At 34.9% G+C, this 18478-nt stretch overlaps 1 protein-coding gene across 10 annotated transcripts in view; it reads right to left on the bottom strand.

Annotated features, from left to right (window-relative positions):
- Nucleotides 1-18478, bottom strand: part of Txndc16 (thioredoxin domain containing 16) — an 89484-nt gene that overhangs the window by 48543 nt on the left and 22463 nt on the right. The window contains exon 3 of one of the 10 annotated variants that reach the window (XM_046461490.2): nt 17867-18045. The exons of the other annotated variants lie outside the window; for them this stretch is intronic. The gene's annotated coding sequence lies outside the window, so the exon portion shown is untranslated. The remainder of the gene's footprint in view (nt 1-17866; nt 18046-18478) is intronic. 10 annotated transcript variants of the gene reach the window in all.

Below are 18478 nucleotides of genomic sequence, written 5' to 3'. Positions count from 1 at the left end.
AGCAGTAATCACTAATCACCCAAATAATCCCTTACAGATCTCTCAGCCTTGAACACATTTGAGCCCTTCAGACATCAAAACTGTAGACTTCCTTCCAGAGCCTGTAAGGCTTTACATGACCTAGACATTAGGTACTTTTTCAACCTCATTTTCTTCTACCATTCCTAACATCTACCACACTCCAGGCACATCTTGGGGATTTGCACACAGAGGTCTGTCTCTTTGCTGAAAATTCCCTTTACTCTGTCTCATCCATCTGATTACTTAAACATTATATCAGAGAAGCCTCCCTGTTAGTTCTGTGTAAGTAAGCTTGTAGCATTTTCCTCTCACTATTTGATTCCTTCATAGTCCTTAATACAATTTATAATTATTTGTATATTCATTACTTGTTTATCCCTATCCATTTACTTGTTAATCATTAAACTGCTGTCTGCTTAAGACAAGGACCTTGCCTATTTTATCACTATGTTTGTAGTAACTTAGAATAAAATCTAGAACATAGTAAATAATCAATAAGCATTTGTTAAATGAACAAAAGAAACAGTAAGGCAGGAATTTACTCTAATTTTTGATTTGAAGAATGGACATCCTATACACTTACCCACAAACACATTTAATAAACCAAGGAACCAGGGATAGAACGGAACCCAGGGAGTTCTTTCTCCTGGTCCAGTGATCTTTCCACTTGACCATGATTCTCCCAATTATCTTTTCAATGTATAAATCAAACTGACAGATCATATCTCTTCATCCAAAATTACTCCCTTTAAATTATCTATTTCTATATAAATTCTATGTCCCTAACAATTCATGCCCTTAATCCCCCACATATATATAGTGTGTGTAATTTTATTAGGCTTAACTTAAAGGGTTTTGAAAATTTTTCCAGGCCTAAACACTTAAATAAGTAAAAGTTCACTGAAATACTTCCAACAAATTAATCAAACATGTCTTTCTCGTATGGAAAACAGCACATCTAACATAGTAGTTCTTAAACTTTTTGGTTTCAGTTTCCCTTTTTACCCTTAGAAATTACTAAAGTCCTTGAAAAGCTTTTCAAAAAGGAAGGTATCTTTCAGTAGTTGCCAAAACATAAAACAGGAATTTAAATTTATTTATTAATAATTTTTTAAAATAATAATAAACATGGCTGCATGTTAACAAATCACTTTTTAAAAAAAACCTAAATTTTCCAAAACAGATGAAAAAATTAGTGAAAAGAATGGTATTATTTTACATTTTCTGCAAAGCTCTTTAATATGAGACTAAATTTGCTTCTGCTTAATCTGTTGTGATATTACATATCATATGGCCTCTGGCAACCCCATTCATGGGAGAATGAAAGTGAAAAAGACAAATAAGGTCTTAGTATTATAAAGACATTTTGACTTAATAGTCAAAATGAAAGTGCTGCCCTAAATTACACTGGTTTAAATATTTACCTGTTTGTTACAGATTTCTCCCACTTGTTCAAAGAAATTTAAGACCCCATCTTCTAAAATTCTGAGGGCAGGCTTTTGTTTTAAAAGGAGTATTTAGTGGGGTATGGTGGTACATACTGTAATCAGCTACTCAGGGGTATGAGGCAGGAGGATTAAAAATTCAAGGACAACTTGGGCAATTTAAGGAGACTGTCTCAAAAAATAAAAAGGACTGGAGATGTAGCTAAGTTGTACAGTGCTTGCTCAGCATGCATGAGGAGGCACTGGGTTCGATTCCCAGTACCATGAAAAATAAAAGTTGTAATTACTGAGCAGTATTCACCATGTTGGATATTTTCACATAGTTTCATTTATTGCCTTAACAACATTCTTGAAATAGTGTTTATTCCACACTCACACACAGAAGAAACAGTCTTAGAGACTAAGTAACCCATCCCAGATCATAGTGCTGGTAGAAGTGAAACTCAAATCCAGGTTTTCTGACACTAACACCAGGACTTTCTAATTATTTTATTACCAACCACTCTTGTAAATGGGAAACCAAGGTGGAAGGGTGAAATAAAGCACAGCAAGGAAGTCACAATGTGTATTACTAATTGCATATGCATTTTGGCTAAAGAGCCCATAATTTACCTAAAATTACCCTTTACTTACTTCATCCTTTAGTTACTTCCAAAGTTAGGAGGAAACTAACTATTGAATTTAATATGATTATCATGTAAATTCTAAGCTTAGAAGTTATTTCACCCATTTACTTTTATTGCTCTAGTAGTACCAATTCATTTTCTTCAAAAATAAAATCTGGAAGTAGAAATTTTCCCAACCCTTTTTTAAAAATAAAGATTGGCAACTATAAATTAATAAAAGCCAACATTTACTGAACACTTACCACACATGGGGCATAGCCCTAAGCATTTTTTAAAAAGTAGCAAATTATCAGTTTTTGAGTCGCCCAGCTCTGAACAGGGAATTGCCTGTTTTCAACACCTTCATGGTGAATCCGCTCTTGTAAATGCTGATAATATCATGAACTTCCCTTTCCAAGCTCCCTGCAGCAAGGTATGGCTAAATGACCCAGAATTATCTGCCTGAGATTCAAATAAGGAGCAAGTGTTGCAAAGAATCAAGGACAGAGAAGAATGATTTTGAGAAGCAATAGCAGTAATAATCAGCTTCAAAGACAGTGGTGTCAGTAATAGCCCAGAGAAAGCAATTCAAGCTGTGATGTCTAATACTCAGAAGAAATGCAAAAGTCCTCCCCAGATTAGCTGAATCAAAGTTTTGACTCATTTGGAGATTTCATCTTTTCACTCCAAATTCTTATGCTTAAGTTTAAGACCCTTAATCTGGGTCCTAGAATTAGAACCAGATTCTAGAGTTTATAACTAAGAACTCCCATCACTGCACTCTGTCTTAGTTTTCATGGCTAACATCTGAGATTGGTACTATCACAAACTTTTTTTCCCTTCAGTACTGGTGATTAAATCCAGTGCTCCACCACTGAGCTACAGTCCCATCTCTTTTTATTTTGAGACAGGGTTTCACTAAGTTGCTTAGGGCCTCACTAATTTGCTGAGGCTGGCTTCAAATTTTCCACCTCCTGCCTCAGCCTCATGAGTTGCTGGGATTACAGGCATGTGCTATCACACCCAGGTCAACAACCCTATTTTATTTATTTATTTATTTATTTATTTGATACCAGTGATTGACCCAGGGGTGCTTAAACACTGAGCCACATCCCCAACCCTTTTATATTTTTTATTTAGAAACAGGGTCTTGCTAAGTTGCTTAAGGTCTCACTGAGTTGCTGAGGCTGACTTTGAACTTGCAATCCTTCTGCCTCAACTTCCCAAGCCACTGGGATTATAGGCATGCACCATCAAGCCTGGCTTCATTGACCCTATTTTAAAGATAAGGTCACAGAATTTAGAAAAGTTATCTCGCCTAACATCCCAAAGCTCATTAAGCAGTCATTAGTCATAAGAAAATAATAACCAAAATTAATGATTTTTCCTAATGGTTTCCTAACCTTAGTCTATTATTTAATATGCTGATTTCCAGAATATGAGGCTACCTAAATATCTCTAAGATACATTCCACAAACCTCTATTCCTTCATTCTAGATCCAAGGAAAAGAATTACTGACAGAAATGGATTAAAGGAAAAGTCTCTCTTGGGATTTCCTTGCTGTAATGATGGAGTAACACATCCTGGAGATGTTCCAATTAGGGAGTTCTTTCTGCCCAAGAAAGGCCATCCCTTTATTTGGCAGGCTCTTCCTGAAACTTTCCTATCACAACCACTAGGTAGATAAGATAGGAGGCCAAAAATTTAAGCCAATGTTAGCAAGAAAATTAACAGTCTATTTGTCTCTACTTTCAGAGTAGCAAGCCACTCAATTTTTTAAAGAGAGAATCTTTTTTCAGTATTTTTATTTCTGTGATTAATCCAAATTCTAAAACACTCAATAAAAAGAAAATATTAACAGCTAATTTAACATACCAAAACCCCAAGAACTGGGGAAAGGGGGTTGCTTTTGTCTAAATTAATTATATTATTCTTGGATAGATTTGGAATTCAAATCCAAGACAAGTAACTTTTTATTATAATTTCCCAGTAAAAAAGTATGTCAGTATAAACAGGAATCCATCTAGTCACATTGTGTGTGAACAAATCTGATACAGATAAAAGAATGAGCAGTAGCTCGACATCCATTAAGAAGAGATCAGCATAGGAACAGTGCAGGAGTTTTAGGGGAAGACGCCTCTAAAAACAGTTTTCCCCAGAGGTAATGTAACTCAATGCCAAGGCTCTGCAATCAGCATTAAAAGAATAATACTACCAGAAACTATGACAGTTGAAAATGATTTCTATAATATTTGAAGTTCATATTATTATGAGTAGCATGCTAACTTAAAAGGAAACTTCCTGTTTTCAAAATATTATCAAGAGAGAATCAAGTACCATATCTTACAGAAAAATTAATGAAATGTTATCATTTCTTACTAGATATTCTTTCCTATTTGTATCATTTTATGATTTTTAGGATTCAACAATGAGTACGTAAACAAGAATGACCTTTCTCTCCAACTATTGCCTCATGGCAAATATCCCCACCAGCTGTCACAGCATGAACTCACATGAACTCACTTTGTTTTTCCCCCTCTGAACTGCAAAATGAAACTTCCTGCATTTATATATGTACTTTTTAAAACAACTATATAGAGAGAGCACTGAGTAAAATCCACAACATATTTTTACATGCATTACCTTATTTGGTTCTCACAACGATCTCAAGAAGCTACAATTATAACATACAAAGAAAAGAAAAACTAGCAATCAGATGAATAAATTGTTCAGATCACATGTTATAAGAAAAGGAACGGGGACTAAAATACTCATTAAAGTCTGGCTTCTTCATATATCATACAACCTTCCAATCCACATGTTAAAATTATAATGCCTTAATTTCCTATACCTCCAATTACCTGATAAACTAGATATGTGGTATTTTAGGGCTTGGGGTTGTTTTGTTTTGGTTTCTTGGTACTAGGGATGTAGGGGCACTTCACCAGAGCTACATCCCCAAACATTCCTATTTTTTATTTTGAGACAGGATCTTGATAAATTGCTGAGGCTGGCCTTGAACTTGTGATCCTCCTGCCTCAGCTTCCTGATTCACTGGGTCACAGGCGTGCCCCACTGCACCCAGCTAAATATGGGTATTCCCAATCAACACATAAAGATGAGTTGTTACTTTCTTTTTGTAAATATTACCTTCTTAATCCCATCTAGAAGTTACAAAGTAAAATTTTCTTCACATAGTTCACAAATCATTTAATCTACCAGTTTTGATTACACACATTTAGAAAACAGAACTTTTAGACTATAAAGCCAAATTCTCATATTTAATTTAAATTTTGCTTATTTTGAAAATTAGTAATAATTTTATATGGTTCAAATATAAAAGGCACCCAAATATAAGGTATCCAAAAAATTGAATAGTAAATAGTCTACCAACTCCTTCCTCCCCCCCCCCAACTTCTCCATAGCTTTCCATAGCAACCATTATTTTCAGTTTTTGTGAAACCTTGAAATATTTATGCCACATATGTGTATACTATGTATGCATATATATCTTTGTTAGAAGGCAATGCTTCCTTGATCTCCCTCTGTTCCTACATGGCCCAAGTCTTCTGAAGATGAAATCTGACATGACACCAAAAAAATGTCTTTTTATCAGGGGCCATTTACTCCTACTCAAAGGGCAATAAAACCTTTCTTAATGTCCCCACAGCCAAATGCTTACATTTAAGAATAGAGCCCTTCCTCTTCTGCTCCTACATTCCACAGAAAAAGACAAGCACTCTCTCTTCATTGGAAAAGAGCAAATGTGGCAGCTCCTACATAGCTCAAACATTCATAATTTTTTTCTCCTCATTCAAACCCCACTATATGTACAGGAGTACATACGACTCTTATCTTATTGCTCTAGAGAACCAAGTGAAAGAAACCAGTACTACCATATTCTCCTGGCTGCTATTATTGCTATGAGGTCAGATCTCTAATTCATAAGTCTGATGTATATGTGAATATATGGGTGTGGGTGTGCATATATGCGTGAACATGTATGAATGGTTTATATTATTTTATACATCCAAAGATACCTTAGGTATGACGCATATATACTACACACATGTATACAAACACAAGTAGAATAACAATGGAGACCCTCCAGAGTTTTGAAATAACCCCATTTCTTACATAAATAGCATTTTGCTATTTCCTAACTTACTTGGTTTATTTTACTTATTATATTCTGGAAAAAATCAATTTGCAAGAATTTTAATATACTATTATATTTTTAATTAATGATTTTTAGCAATATCTTAAATATCTTACCAAAAAATACAGAATTGGACATAATGATCTAAAAATATATAATTTTAAAATAATTGATGTAAGAGTCACCCTAAGTTTAGGTTTGTTATTTTATTCTAAGATTTTCTAACTTGATTTTTTCTCCACTTAGATTTTTCTATATTCTAAGGAAAAAAAGTAATTAACATCTTGATATTTTTGTTGGCAAAGTAGTGAGTTCAAGTATAACTGTAGATCACTGATCTCAATCAAAATATTCTACATAACAAACAAATACAAAAGCCTTGGGGGAAAAATAATAGCATGACTTACACATGAAGCAAGCCAAATATTCTCAAAATCGAGCTTTCAGTTCATGAAGTATTTTGAGAAAAATCTACAGACATTTCTTATCCCTAATTATGAGGCTAAAACAAATCAAAAACAACTGACAAATTTGCTGAAAGTAATATATTTAAATATGTGTATTGTATATAAATAAACCAAATTCCAGTAAATTTTGGCTTCCCTATTTAACTAATGAAATATAAACCAAGAAGAATTTTTATAATATTACATACATATAAGATGTATATGTATGTATATGTATAATACACATATATGTATAATAGTAGATAGTGTCTTAGAAAAAAGACTTAAGCAGGATATAAAATCAATAAACAAAAGTTAATGTACTGAGCACATAGGGCATGCCTGTAATCCCAGTGAATTGGGAAGCTAAGGCAGGAGAATCACAAGTTCAAAGTCAGCCTCAGAAATTTAGTGAAGCCCTAAGCAACTCAGAGAGACCCTGTCTCAAAATAAAAAATACAAAAAGGGTTAGATATGTGGCTCAGTGGGTAAGCACTCTTGAGTCAACCCCTAGTACCAAAAAATACATTTAAGAGAATTTAAAAATCAATAGCTTTCCTACACACAAATACTTAATTTGCTGGAAAAGATGTCAAGAAAACCATCACATTCACAATAACCTTAAAAGAAAATAAATATTTGGGAACTAATCTAACCAGAGAGGTAAAAGAGCTCATGAAAATTACAGAACATTGAAGAAAGAAATTGAAGAAGACCGTAAAAGATAGAAAGACATCCCACATTTTTGGACAGAAATAACATTGTCAAAATGGTCATACTACCAAAAGCAAAATACAGATTCAATGAAATCTCCATCAAAAACACCAATGACATTCTTCGTATAATTAGAAAAAACAATTTTTAAATTCATTTGGAAGAATAAGACACCCAAAAAAGCCAAAGCAAAACTGGGCAAGAAAAGTGATGCAAGTGGCATCACAATACTTGATCTGAAATTATACTACAGAACTGAAGTAACAAAAACCACATGGTATTGGCATCAAAATAGCCATGAAGACTATTATGGTTTGGATGTGAGGTGTTCCCCAAAAGCTCACATGTAAGACAATACAAGAAAGTACAAGAAAGTTCAGAAAAGAAATGATTGGGTTTTGAGAGCCTTAACCCAATCGGAGGATTCATCCTCTGATGGGATTAACTGACTGGTAACTGAAGGCAGGTGGGGTGTGGTTGGAGGACGTGGGTCATTGGGGGTATGTTGGGGTGTATATTTGTATCTGGCCTGTGGAGTCTCTCTCTGCTTTCTGATCATCATGTGAGCTGCTTCCTTCTGCCATATTCTCCTGCCATGTTGTTCTGCCTCCTCACCTTGAGCCCCAAGGAATGGAGCCAGCTATCTGTGGACTGAGACCTCTAAAACTGTGAGCCCTCAAATAAACTCCTTCTCCTCTACAGTTGTTCTGGTCAGGTCCTTTAGCCACAGCCACAAAAAATGCTGATTAAAGCAAAGACACAGAAAACAGAGACCAATCCACATACCTAACAGTCATCTGATATTTGACAAAGGTGCCAAAAATATATCTTAAAGAAAAGACAGCCTTTTTAACAAAATAGTGCTGGGAAAACTGAAGAGCTATATGTAGAAAAATGAACCTAGATTCCTCTCTCTCACTCTGCACAAAACTCAAATTGAAATGGACCAAAGACTTACGAATTAGACTACAAATCTTACAACAGTTAAAACAAAACACAAGGTCAGCACTCCATCATATAGGTGCAGGCATCAACTTCCTCAGCAAGACCTCTAATGCTTAAGAAATAATACCAAGATTCAATAAATGGAATGCCATCAAATTAAAAATTTCCACACAGAGAAGGAAATAATTAAGAGCTTGAAGAGACAGCCTACAGAATAGGAGGAAATCTTTGCCAGCTACCCCACTAATAGGAGATTAATATCCAGAATATATAAAGAACTAAAAAAACTTAACACCAAAAAAATAAATAATGCAATCAACAAATGGGCAAAAAAAAAAAAAAAAAAACTAAACAGAAACTTCTTAAAAGAAGAAACACAAGTGGCCAAAAAAATATATGAAAAAAATGTCCAAAATCTCTAGAAATCATGGAAATGCAAATGAAAACTATATAATATTTCACCTTACTACAGTCAGAATAGCAATGATCAAGAATACAAATAATAATAAATGCTGGTGAGGATGTGGTGGGTAAAGGCACACTTGTATACTGTTGGTCAGACTGCAAACTAGTACAACCATTCTGGAAAGCAATATGGAGAATCCTCAAAAAACTACAAATGGAACTACCAAATGACCCAGCTATTCCACTCCTCAGTATTTTTCAAAAATAACCAAACTCAGCATACTATATCCATATAGTCACTTACGTTATTTATAGCAGCACAGTTCACAATAGCTAAATTATGAAATCAACATAGATGCCCATCAAATATGAATGGATTAATAAATGTTGGTATATATATACACAATAGAATTCTACCAGCCATAAAGAAGAATGAAATTATAACATTTCTGGTAAAGGGATGGAAAAGAAGAACATCATGCTAAGTGAAATAAGCCAGACATGGAAACTCAAACGTTGAATGTTTAATCTAGTATATACAAGCTAGAGTAAAATAAAGGAAAAGAGGAGGGAAGGATAAGATATTAAAAAGATATAGGGAAGATCAGTAGTGTAGACGAAGGAGAACAGGAAACAGAGTGGAGAGACAGGAAAGAAGAAGCAATAAAGAATGAATTCTTTAAAAAATCATGTTATGTGTATATATAAATATACCACAGGGAATTTCACCTCTATGTAAAAAGTAAAAAGAGCCAATTGAACATAAATAAATAGATGAATGAAAGGAAGTCTAGCAGAGAAGAGGAAGGAGAATTGGGTAGGAGAGGGAGGACGGGAAGGAACAGGGGTAACTGTGAACTGAATTTGAATTCCATACACTTATGATTTAGGAGGGATGAACTCAATGACTAGGTTTAACCATAAAAGGTCGAACCAAAAAAAAAGTGATATACAGATTCAAGAAACCCCCTCCCCCAAAACACCAATAGCAATCTTCACAGACTAGAAAAAAACAGTCCTAAGATTCATTTGCAAGAATAAAAGATCCAGAATAGCCAAAGCAATTCTAAGGGGGTAGGGAGCTATGCTGAGCTCTAGTAACAGAAGATGAATGGTATTGGCATAAAAATAGACACATAGACCATGAAACATAAGACTCAGCAAATGAACACAGCTATCTGATCCTTGACAAAGATGCCAAAAACACATTGAAGATAAACTTTTTAACAATTGGTGCTAGACAAACTGTTTACTGGTTATCCATATGTAGGAGAAAGAAACTAGATTTCTCTCACCCTGCACAAAAGTCAACTCAAAGCTGATCAGAGACCTAGGAATTTGAACAGAAACTGACTGTTAGAAGAAAACATAAGGCCAACAATAATATATAAGTGCAGGCAACAATTCCTCAATAGAATTTCTATAGCTCAGGAAATACCAAGAGTTGATAAATGATTTAACATCAAATTAAAAAGCTTCTACACAGCAAAGAAACAATTAAGAGAATGAACAGAGAACCTATAGAATATTAGAGAACCTTTCCTAGCTACTATTATGACAGAGAATTAAAATGCAGAATATATAAAGAATTTAAAACTAATCAAATAAAAAATTATCCAATCGATAAATGGACAAATAAACTAAACAGACACTTCTCAAAAGAAGAAAATAAAAATGGACAACAAACACATGAAACAACATTCAACATCTTTAGCAGTTAGGGAAGCGCAAATCGAACCTACACTGAAATTTCATCTCACTAGACAGAGTGACAGCCATCAAGAATACAAATAATAATAAATGCTGAAGAAGTTGTGGGGGAAAGAGAACACTTTTACACTGTTGGTGGGATTGTAAATTAGTAACCTAACCTCTAGGGAAATCAGTATGGTGGTTCCTCAAAAAACTAGAAATGTGTTACGGTTCAGATATGATGTGCCTTCCAAAAGTCCCTATTAATGCAGGAATACTCAGAAGTGAAATGATTAGATTGTGATAGATGTAACCTAATGAGTCCATTCTAGGTTATATGGGGGTAACTATAGCCACATGGGGTATGGCTGGAGGAGGTGGGTCACTGTGGGTAGTGCCCTGGCAGGATTCATCTTTCCTGAAGCCCCTTCCCCTCTCTCTCTCTTCTTCCTGGTCACCATGAACAGGCTACTCTCCTCTGCCTCGCCCTTCAGTCCTGATATTCTGCCTCACCTTGGACCCAAAGCAATGGAGTTGGCCCACCATGGACTCAACTTCTGAAACCATGAGCCCAAATAAACCTTTCCTCCTCTAAGTTGTTCTTGTGGGGTATTTTGGTCACAATGATAAAAGGTTACTTACACAGAATAGAACCTTATGACTCAGCTATACCACTCCTTGGTATTTATCCTAAAGAATCAAAGTCAGCACACTGGAGCAATACTTACATACCATGTTTACATACCCATGATTCACACTAGCCAAACTGTGGAATCAGCCAAGGTCTTGGTCAATCAATGAATGGATAAAGAAAATATGATATATACACACAATGGAGTTTTATTTAGCCATAAAGAAGGAAAAATTTATGTTATTTGCAGGAAAACAGATGGAACTTGGGAGGATTTTCTTAAGCAAAATAAACCAAACTCAAAGTCAAGGGTTGTATGTCTTCTCTCATATATGGAGGCTAGAGAGAAAGAGAGAGGAAAAGGTGGGAATGAGGGATATCATAAAAACAGGAGAAGAGTTGAGTAGAGGAAGGAGACCAGGGGAGGGAAAAGGGGAGGTACCAGGGAAAAAATTAGCCAAATTATATTGTTATATTGTACAACAAACCTCATGTTTTTAAGTTTTTTATTAGTGCATTATAGTTATACATAACATTGGTGTTCACTCTGACATAATTATAAAATATGAAATTGAATTTGCTCCAATTCAGTCACTAGTACTTCCTTCCCCCACCCCATTCCTTTTCTTCTGTTCTACCTGTTTTCCTTCTATTTATTTATAGTTTTTTTTAATTAGTACATTATATAGAGAGGTGAAATTCACTGTGGTATGTTTATATATGTACATAGGATAGTTTGATCAGTTTCAATCCACCATTCCTCCCTTCTCCCATCCTTCCTCCTCATTCCCCTTTTTCTACTCTACAATCTGTCTTCTACTTTCATGTGATCCACACCCCTTGTTTTCCCCTATTTTGGTCTAGCTTCCACATATGAGAGAAGAAATTCAACCCTTGACTTTCTGAGTTTGGCCTATTTTACCTAGCATGATGTTCTCCATTTCTATCCATTTATCTGCAGATGCCTAATTTCATTTTTTATTTATGGCCAAGTAAAACTCCATTGTGTATATGTACTACATTTTCTTTATCCATTTATCTGTTGACAGGCATCTGTGCTGGTTCCATAACTTGGCTGTTGTGAATTTAAAAAAAAAAGACTAAGGATATAAACCAAATAAATAAATATTCAGGTCTGAATAATGACATTATGAAGAAAGTCAGGGGGATGATTTTCACAGCTTTATATATTACTCATGCATGCTATAAGGATATTAATGCTCAAAACTAGCAACAGATTATTACTAAGTGAATATTATTTCACTTACTAGTATAATAAGTGAAAATGAGTTCATTTTTCAGTATTTTTTAAAATAAAAAATGAGTTCATTTTTCAGTCTTTTTAAAATAAAAATTCCATTAAGATCAAAGAGCAACCACACAAACCAACTAAAACTTAGCCAAAGATTTTGACAGATATCTCATCAAACAAGATATACAGACAGAAAACACACACACAACACACACACATACACACACACACACAAGACTTCAGATTGTATGTCAAGGAAATACAAACTAAAACATTGAGGTGACACTACACACCTATTATAATAGACAAAACACTGAGAACATGAAATGCTGGCAAGGATGTGTAGCAACAGGAAATTAATTCATCACTAGTGGGAACGCAAAATGATACAGCCATTTCAAAAAGCAATTTGGTGGGAGTTTTTTATAAAACTAAACATACTTCTTTAAAACAAAACTTTTGTAGTTGCAGATGGACACCATGCCTTTATTTTATTTTTATGTGGTGCTAGGGATCAAACCCAGTGCCTCATACATGCTAAGCAAGCACTGTGCCACAAACCTACATCTGATACCCCAAATTAAACATACTCTTATCATCAGTCCAACAATCACCCTCTTTGGTATCTATTAACAGAAGTTGAAAACTTATGTCCACAAAAAAAACTTGCCCATAGAGGTTTATAGCAACTTTATTCATAAGCGCCAAAACTTGGAGGCAAACAAGATGTCCTGCAGTAGGTGAATGAATAAACTGTGGTACATCCAAACAACAGAATATTATTCAGCATCAATAAGAAATGAGATATTGAGCCATGAAAAGGCATGGAGGAAATTTAAGTGCTTATTACTAGTAGTAAGTGAAAGAAGCCAATCTGAAAAGGCTACAAATTGTATGATTCCAGAATTTTGCTTCTAAAAAGTGCAAAACTATAGAGAAAGTAAAAAAAAAAAAAAAAAAGTGGTTGCCAGGGATGTGGGAAAAGTTAGGAGTTGAATAGATGGAGTGCTAAATTTTTAGGGCAGCAAAAGTACTCTGTGTGAAACCATAATGATGGATACATATCATCATACATTTGTCTGAATCCACAGAATGTACACCATCAAGAGTAAACCATAATGTAACCTAAAGACTTTGGGTGATTACAATGTGTCAACATAGACATCAATTTTAACAAACATACCACTCTGGTGGAGGGTATTGGTAACAAGGGAATTTATTCATGTCTGGGGTGCAGGATAAATGGGAAATCTCTGTATCTTCTTTTTTTTTTTTTTTTTTTTTTGTTATGAACCTAAAACTGCTCTAAAAGTAAGTTCTCAAACTCATTCTCTCTCCCCCCTCTCCTGTATCCCCCCACCCCCGGCCCTTTGCTACAAGACAGAAGAATACATGAACAAATGGAAAAAAAGTCATGTTCTAGGATAGGAAGATTCATTCTTAAAAAGTCAACTGTCCCTAAGATAACTTATAATGCTAGTAGGATTTAGACAAGGAGGGGAAGGAACTGGACATGTTAATTTTAAATGTCATATGTAAGCAAAGTAAACAAGTGTGAAAGGAATTTGACCTTTTAGATACTATATTAGAAAGCCTCAGAAATTAAATCAGTAGAACTAGTACATGAATAGAAAGTTCAGAAACAAACCCAATACATATGAGAACTTAGTGTAAACAGCGGCACCTCAAATAATGAAGTGATCCATTTATCTTCACTTGTATTGGGGCAACCAAGTAGCCTCCTGAATTACACACAAGTAAATCCATTCCTCATACCATTTGCCAAGTTAAATTCCAAACAAATCAAAGATTTAAATGTAAAATAAAAACAATAAGAGAAGACAGGTATCCACAAAAATATAGTCAACTGATCTTTGATATAGGAGCAAAAGCAGTTCAATGAAGAAAAGATCATTTTTCAACCAACTATGCAGAAACAACTGGATATCCACATGCAAATATATAAATCTAGACATCAACTTTTCACATTACACAAAAATTAAGTCAAAGTAGACCACAGACTTAAATGTAAAACACAACTCTAAAACTAAAAGATAAAAAAAAAAAAAATCTTGGTGACACTGGGTTGGTAATGAGTTTTAAGATAAGACATCCAAAATGTAATCTATGAAAGAAGAAGTTAGGACTTCATCATTATTTAAAAACCTCTGTTCTTCAAAAAGAATTAAGAAAATGAAAAAACAAGCCCACAGACTAGCTATCTGCAAAACATGTATATGATAAAAGGCCTGTATCCAAAAAGTATAAAAGAACTTCTAAAACTCAACAATAAAAAGATATATATTAAAAAAAAAAAAAAACCTCACTCATTGCTGGTGGGAATGCAAATGGTACATCCACTTTGGATACCACTTTGGTAGTTTCTTACAAAGCTAACATAGTCTTAACATGTGATCCACAAATCTCACTCCTAGATATTTATCCAAATCAGTTGAAAACTTATATCCACACAAAAACCTACATTTAGCTTTATTCATAACTTCCAAAACTTTGGAAGCAACCAAGATGTTCCACAAGTGAATGGATAAACAAACTGTGGTACATCCACACAATGGAATATTATCCTATAGTAAAAAGAAATGAGGTAGGGGCTGGTGTTGTGGCTCAGCGGTAGAGTGCTCGTCCAGAATATGCAAGGCACTGGGTTCGATCCTCAGCACCACATAAAAATTAAAAAATAATTAGAGCAGATTATGCTAAGTGAAGCTAGCCAATCCCTAAAAAACAAATGCCAAATGTCTTCTTTGATATAAGGAGAGTAACTAAGAACAGAGTAGGGACAAAGAGCAGGAGAAGAAGATTAACATTAAACAGGGAAGAGAGGTGGGAGGGAAAGGGAGAGAGAAGGGAAATTGCATGGAAATGGAAGGAGACCCTCAGGGTTATACAAAAGTACATACAAGAGGAAGTGAGGGGAAAGGGAAAAATAATACAAGGGGGAGAAATGAATGACAGTAGAGGGGGTAGAGAGAGAAGAGGGGAGGGGAAGGGAGGGGAGGGGGAATAGTAGAGGATAGGAAAGGCAGCAGAACACAACAGACACTAGTATGGCAATATGTAAATCAATGGATGTGTAACTGATGTGATTCTGCAATCTGTATATGGGGTAAAAACGGGAGTTCATAACCCACTTGAATCAAAGTGTGAAATATGATATATCAAGAAATATGTAATGTTTTGAACAACCAACAATAAAAAATTTTAAAAAAATAAAATAAAATAAAGGTATTGTGTCCAACTATAACTAAAATATATATGAGTGTGTATGTGTGTGTATGTATAATTTTTAAATATATTTTTTAAAAAAAGAAATGAGCTATCAAACCATGAAAAGAGTGGAGTTTTTTACATACAGCTACATAAAAGAAGCCAATATGAAAAGGCTACATGCTGATGATTCCAACCACACATTATAGAAAAGGCAAAACTACAGAAATAATAAAAATATCAGTGGTTTGGAGAAAGGGGAGAGACTTTTAAAGCAGTGAAACTATTCTGAATGACACTGTAATGGTGGAAACACATCATTATACATCTGCCAAAACCTAAATAGTATACAACACAGAGCACACTCTTAACTATATTCTTTAGTTAATAATAATGTGTCTACATGGGTTCAAAAAATTGTAACAGCTACTACACTGATGCAAAATGTTAACAAGAAAACCAAACATGGAGGAAAAAGGGAGACATAGGGAATTCTTTATACTCTTTGCTCACTTCCTACAAATTTATAATTTTCTATAAATCCAAAATTGCTCTAAACAAGTTGATCAATTGCAAAACCCAAAATGCATAAATTCCTTTATAATAATAAAGTATATTATTGTATAACTTAAGATACAAAAGTCAAAAAAGAAAAATTAACCAGATAGTTGATAAAAGAACATAAAAGGTAAATTTTTAAAAAATTATAAACTTGGGGTAAATTTCTACAGTGTCTCCTTTGTATAAAGAAAACATCTAAAATTAATAAGAGTTAATAAGACTAAAACATGATAGAAAAATGGGCAAAAGAGATCAATAATTCAATTTCATTTCCATGAACAGTACAAGACAGAATCTGTTTGCCAAACACCAGGGATTTCAAACTGATGATTTTAGCACATGAATGCAGGATGATAAATCAAAAGGCATTTTTCAAAGCACAGCTATGATACAGTAAACTATTTGGCATGGTTCTTCAATATTCTAAACATCATTACTAGAAAATTTTATAAAATACCATATCCCACAAGTTATTACTTCCTTGACATTTTTTTTTCCTTCTCAGTTTATTCTTTCATTAAGTGGTATTGCCCCTAGGATGCTCTCTGGATGACCTACATGTTTATAACCCCTGATGTATACTCCCTGGGGGCTCCAATTCCTTCAGCTACCTGAGACTGAGGATTGATGGACATTCGGCTTGTTAAAGTAGACTCATCATCTATAAATTCATTCTCCTTTCTTGCCTACTTCAGATGGTAATCAAATTGAATCTGAGTAGCACAAAGTGAGAAAGGAGAAAAAGAAATCAAGTATTTACTCAAGCATGTAGTTTTAGTATTACCAAATTAACAACTACCAAGACCAGCTACTTTCACCACCTAAAAATATTAAGAGGAAAATTCCCTCTTTGCTATCTATGCTGCCCAAGAATATAAAATGGCCACACAATGGTTTCTACATGTGCTTGGATCCCATATATCCCATATATCTCTTTGTTTATCAATCAGGTTTTAAGATGGTCATTTATGACAACAAGTCAAACTTAAAGTAATAATCAAAACTTTATTCAGGGTAGGAGGTACAGCACTTTCCTAGCATGCATGAAGCCCTTGATTGGATCTCTAGCACCACACTTCTAAAAAAGCAAAGACTTTATCTGCTTACTATGACAATGCAAGAAAGACCCATAAATAGAGGAACAGGTTCCATAAGCAAGGAGCAAGTAAATGAGCACTGATGCAGGAATCATCTCATTCCAAGAGCTGCAAACAAAAGGCCCCTGCCTATTTATAGACCCATGGACATGGTAGAAAAAAGGGTAAAAGCTAGAAGTGGAAAGGTACTGACTCAAAGTGGAGAAAAGTACTTCTATCAAGGACCCCAATAACAAGTGCTTAGCCAAAGCACCCGGGGGATATCTTCATCAATGTCTGAGGTAGAGCCCTCAAAACAGAGGTACCTATACATATAAGCATGGCTGTTCTAAAAAACTGAGGGGATACAGAGGTTGGAGTCCTTGACTTCATTATCTCAAAAAAACTGCAATCATTATGTACCAAGTTTGACATGATGGGGCAACTTCCCCCTGTAAGGCCTGATGAGCAAAGCCTTGTTACTGTCTATGGTTGTACCTGAAAGATGGCTTGGAATTTTGGCCTAGAGTTGGATTCCTCACCCTTTAGGTGAGGAGTGTGCCCAAAAGCCTATACAAAGATTCACCTACATCTGACTCCACACCTCTTCAATACTGTTACCTCCTGCTTCATATTTTATACTCTGAGAAAACTACTGTCTCCAAACTATTTCCAACTTCCATACCTTTGTCTGTTTCCTGTGGTTTCCCCTCATCCCTTTCTTCACCAAGCACTTATCCTTTAAGATTCATCCCAGGGCTGGGGATGCTCAAGCGGTAGTGCGCTCACCTGGTATGTGCAGGGCACTGGGTTCGATCCTCAGCACCACATAAAATAAAATAAAGATGTTGTGTCCACCAAAAACTGAAAAAAATAAATATTAAAAAAAAATTCATCCCAACTGCCACCTCCTTCAGAAGCCATCTTAATAAACAGCCACTCTCTTTCTAAACGTAAATAATAATTCTCTTCTCAGTAGATTTATTAGCTCTTCTGTACAAACACTTCTATTATCTTACTTCGTACATAATATATTCTGTTTCTATCTCTATCTCTGCAACAAAACACTAAATTCCTAGAGAACAAAAGCTACACCCTATTGTTTTGTATCCCCAATGCCTAACAAGTGGCTGAGACTCAACAGAAACTTCAGGAACAAATTGTGGAATTTGTATTCTAAACCTCAGCATTAGAGCCATGTGCAGTGGCACACACCTGTAATCCCAGCAGCTTGAGAGACTAAGGCAGGAGGATCACAAGTTCAAAGCCAGCCTCAGCAAAAGCAAGGCACTAAGCA

This window comes from Marmota monax, unplaced genomic scaffold (assembly GCF_021218885.2).
Source record: "Marmota monax isolate L192 unplaced genomic scaffold, Marmota_monax_Labrador192_F-V1.1 WCK01_AAM20220418_F8-fsc00001, whole genome shotgun sequence".
NCBI classification, from domain to species: domain Eukaryota; kingdom Metazoa; phylum Chordata; class Mammalia; order Rodentia; family Sciuridae; genus Marmota; species Marmota monax.
The sequence above is the reverse complement of the archived record's forward strand: the minus strand, read 5'-3'. Positions and strand labels throughout refer to the sequence as shown.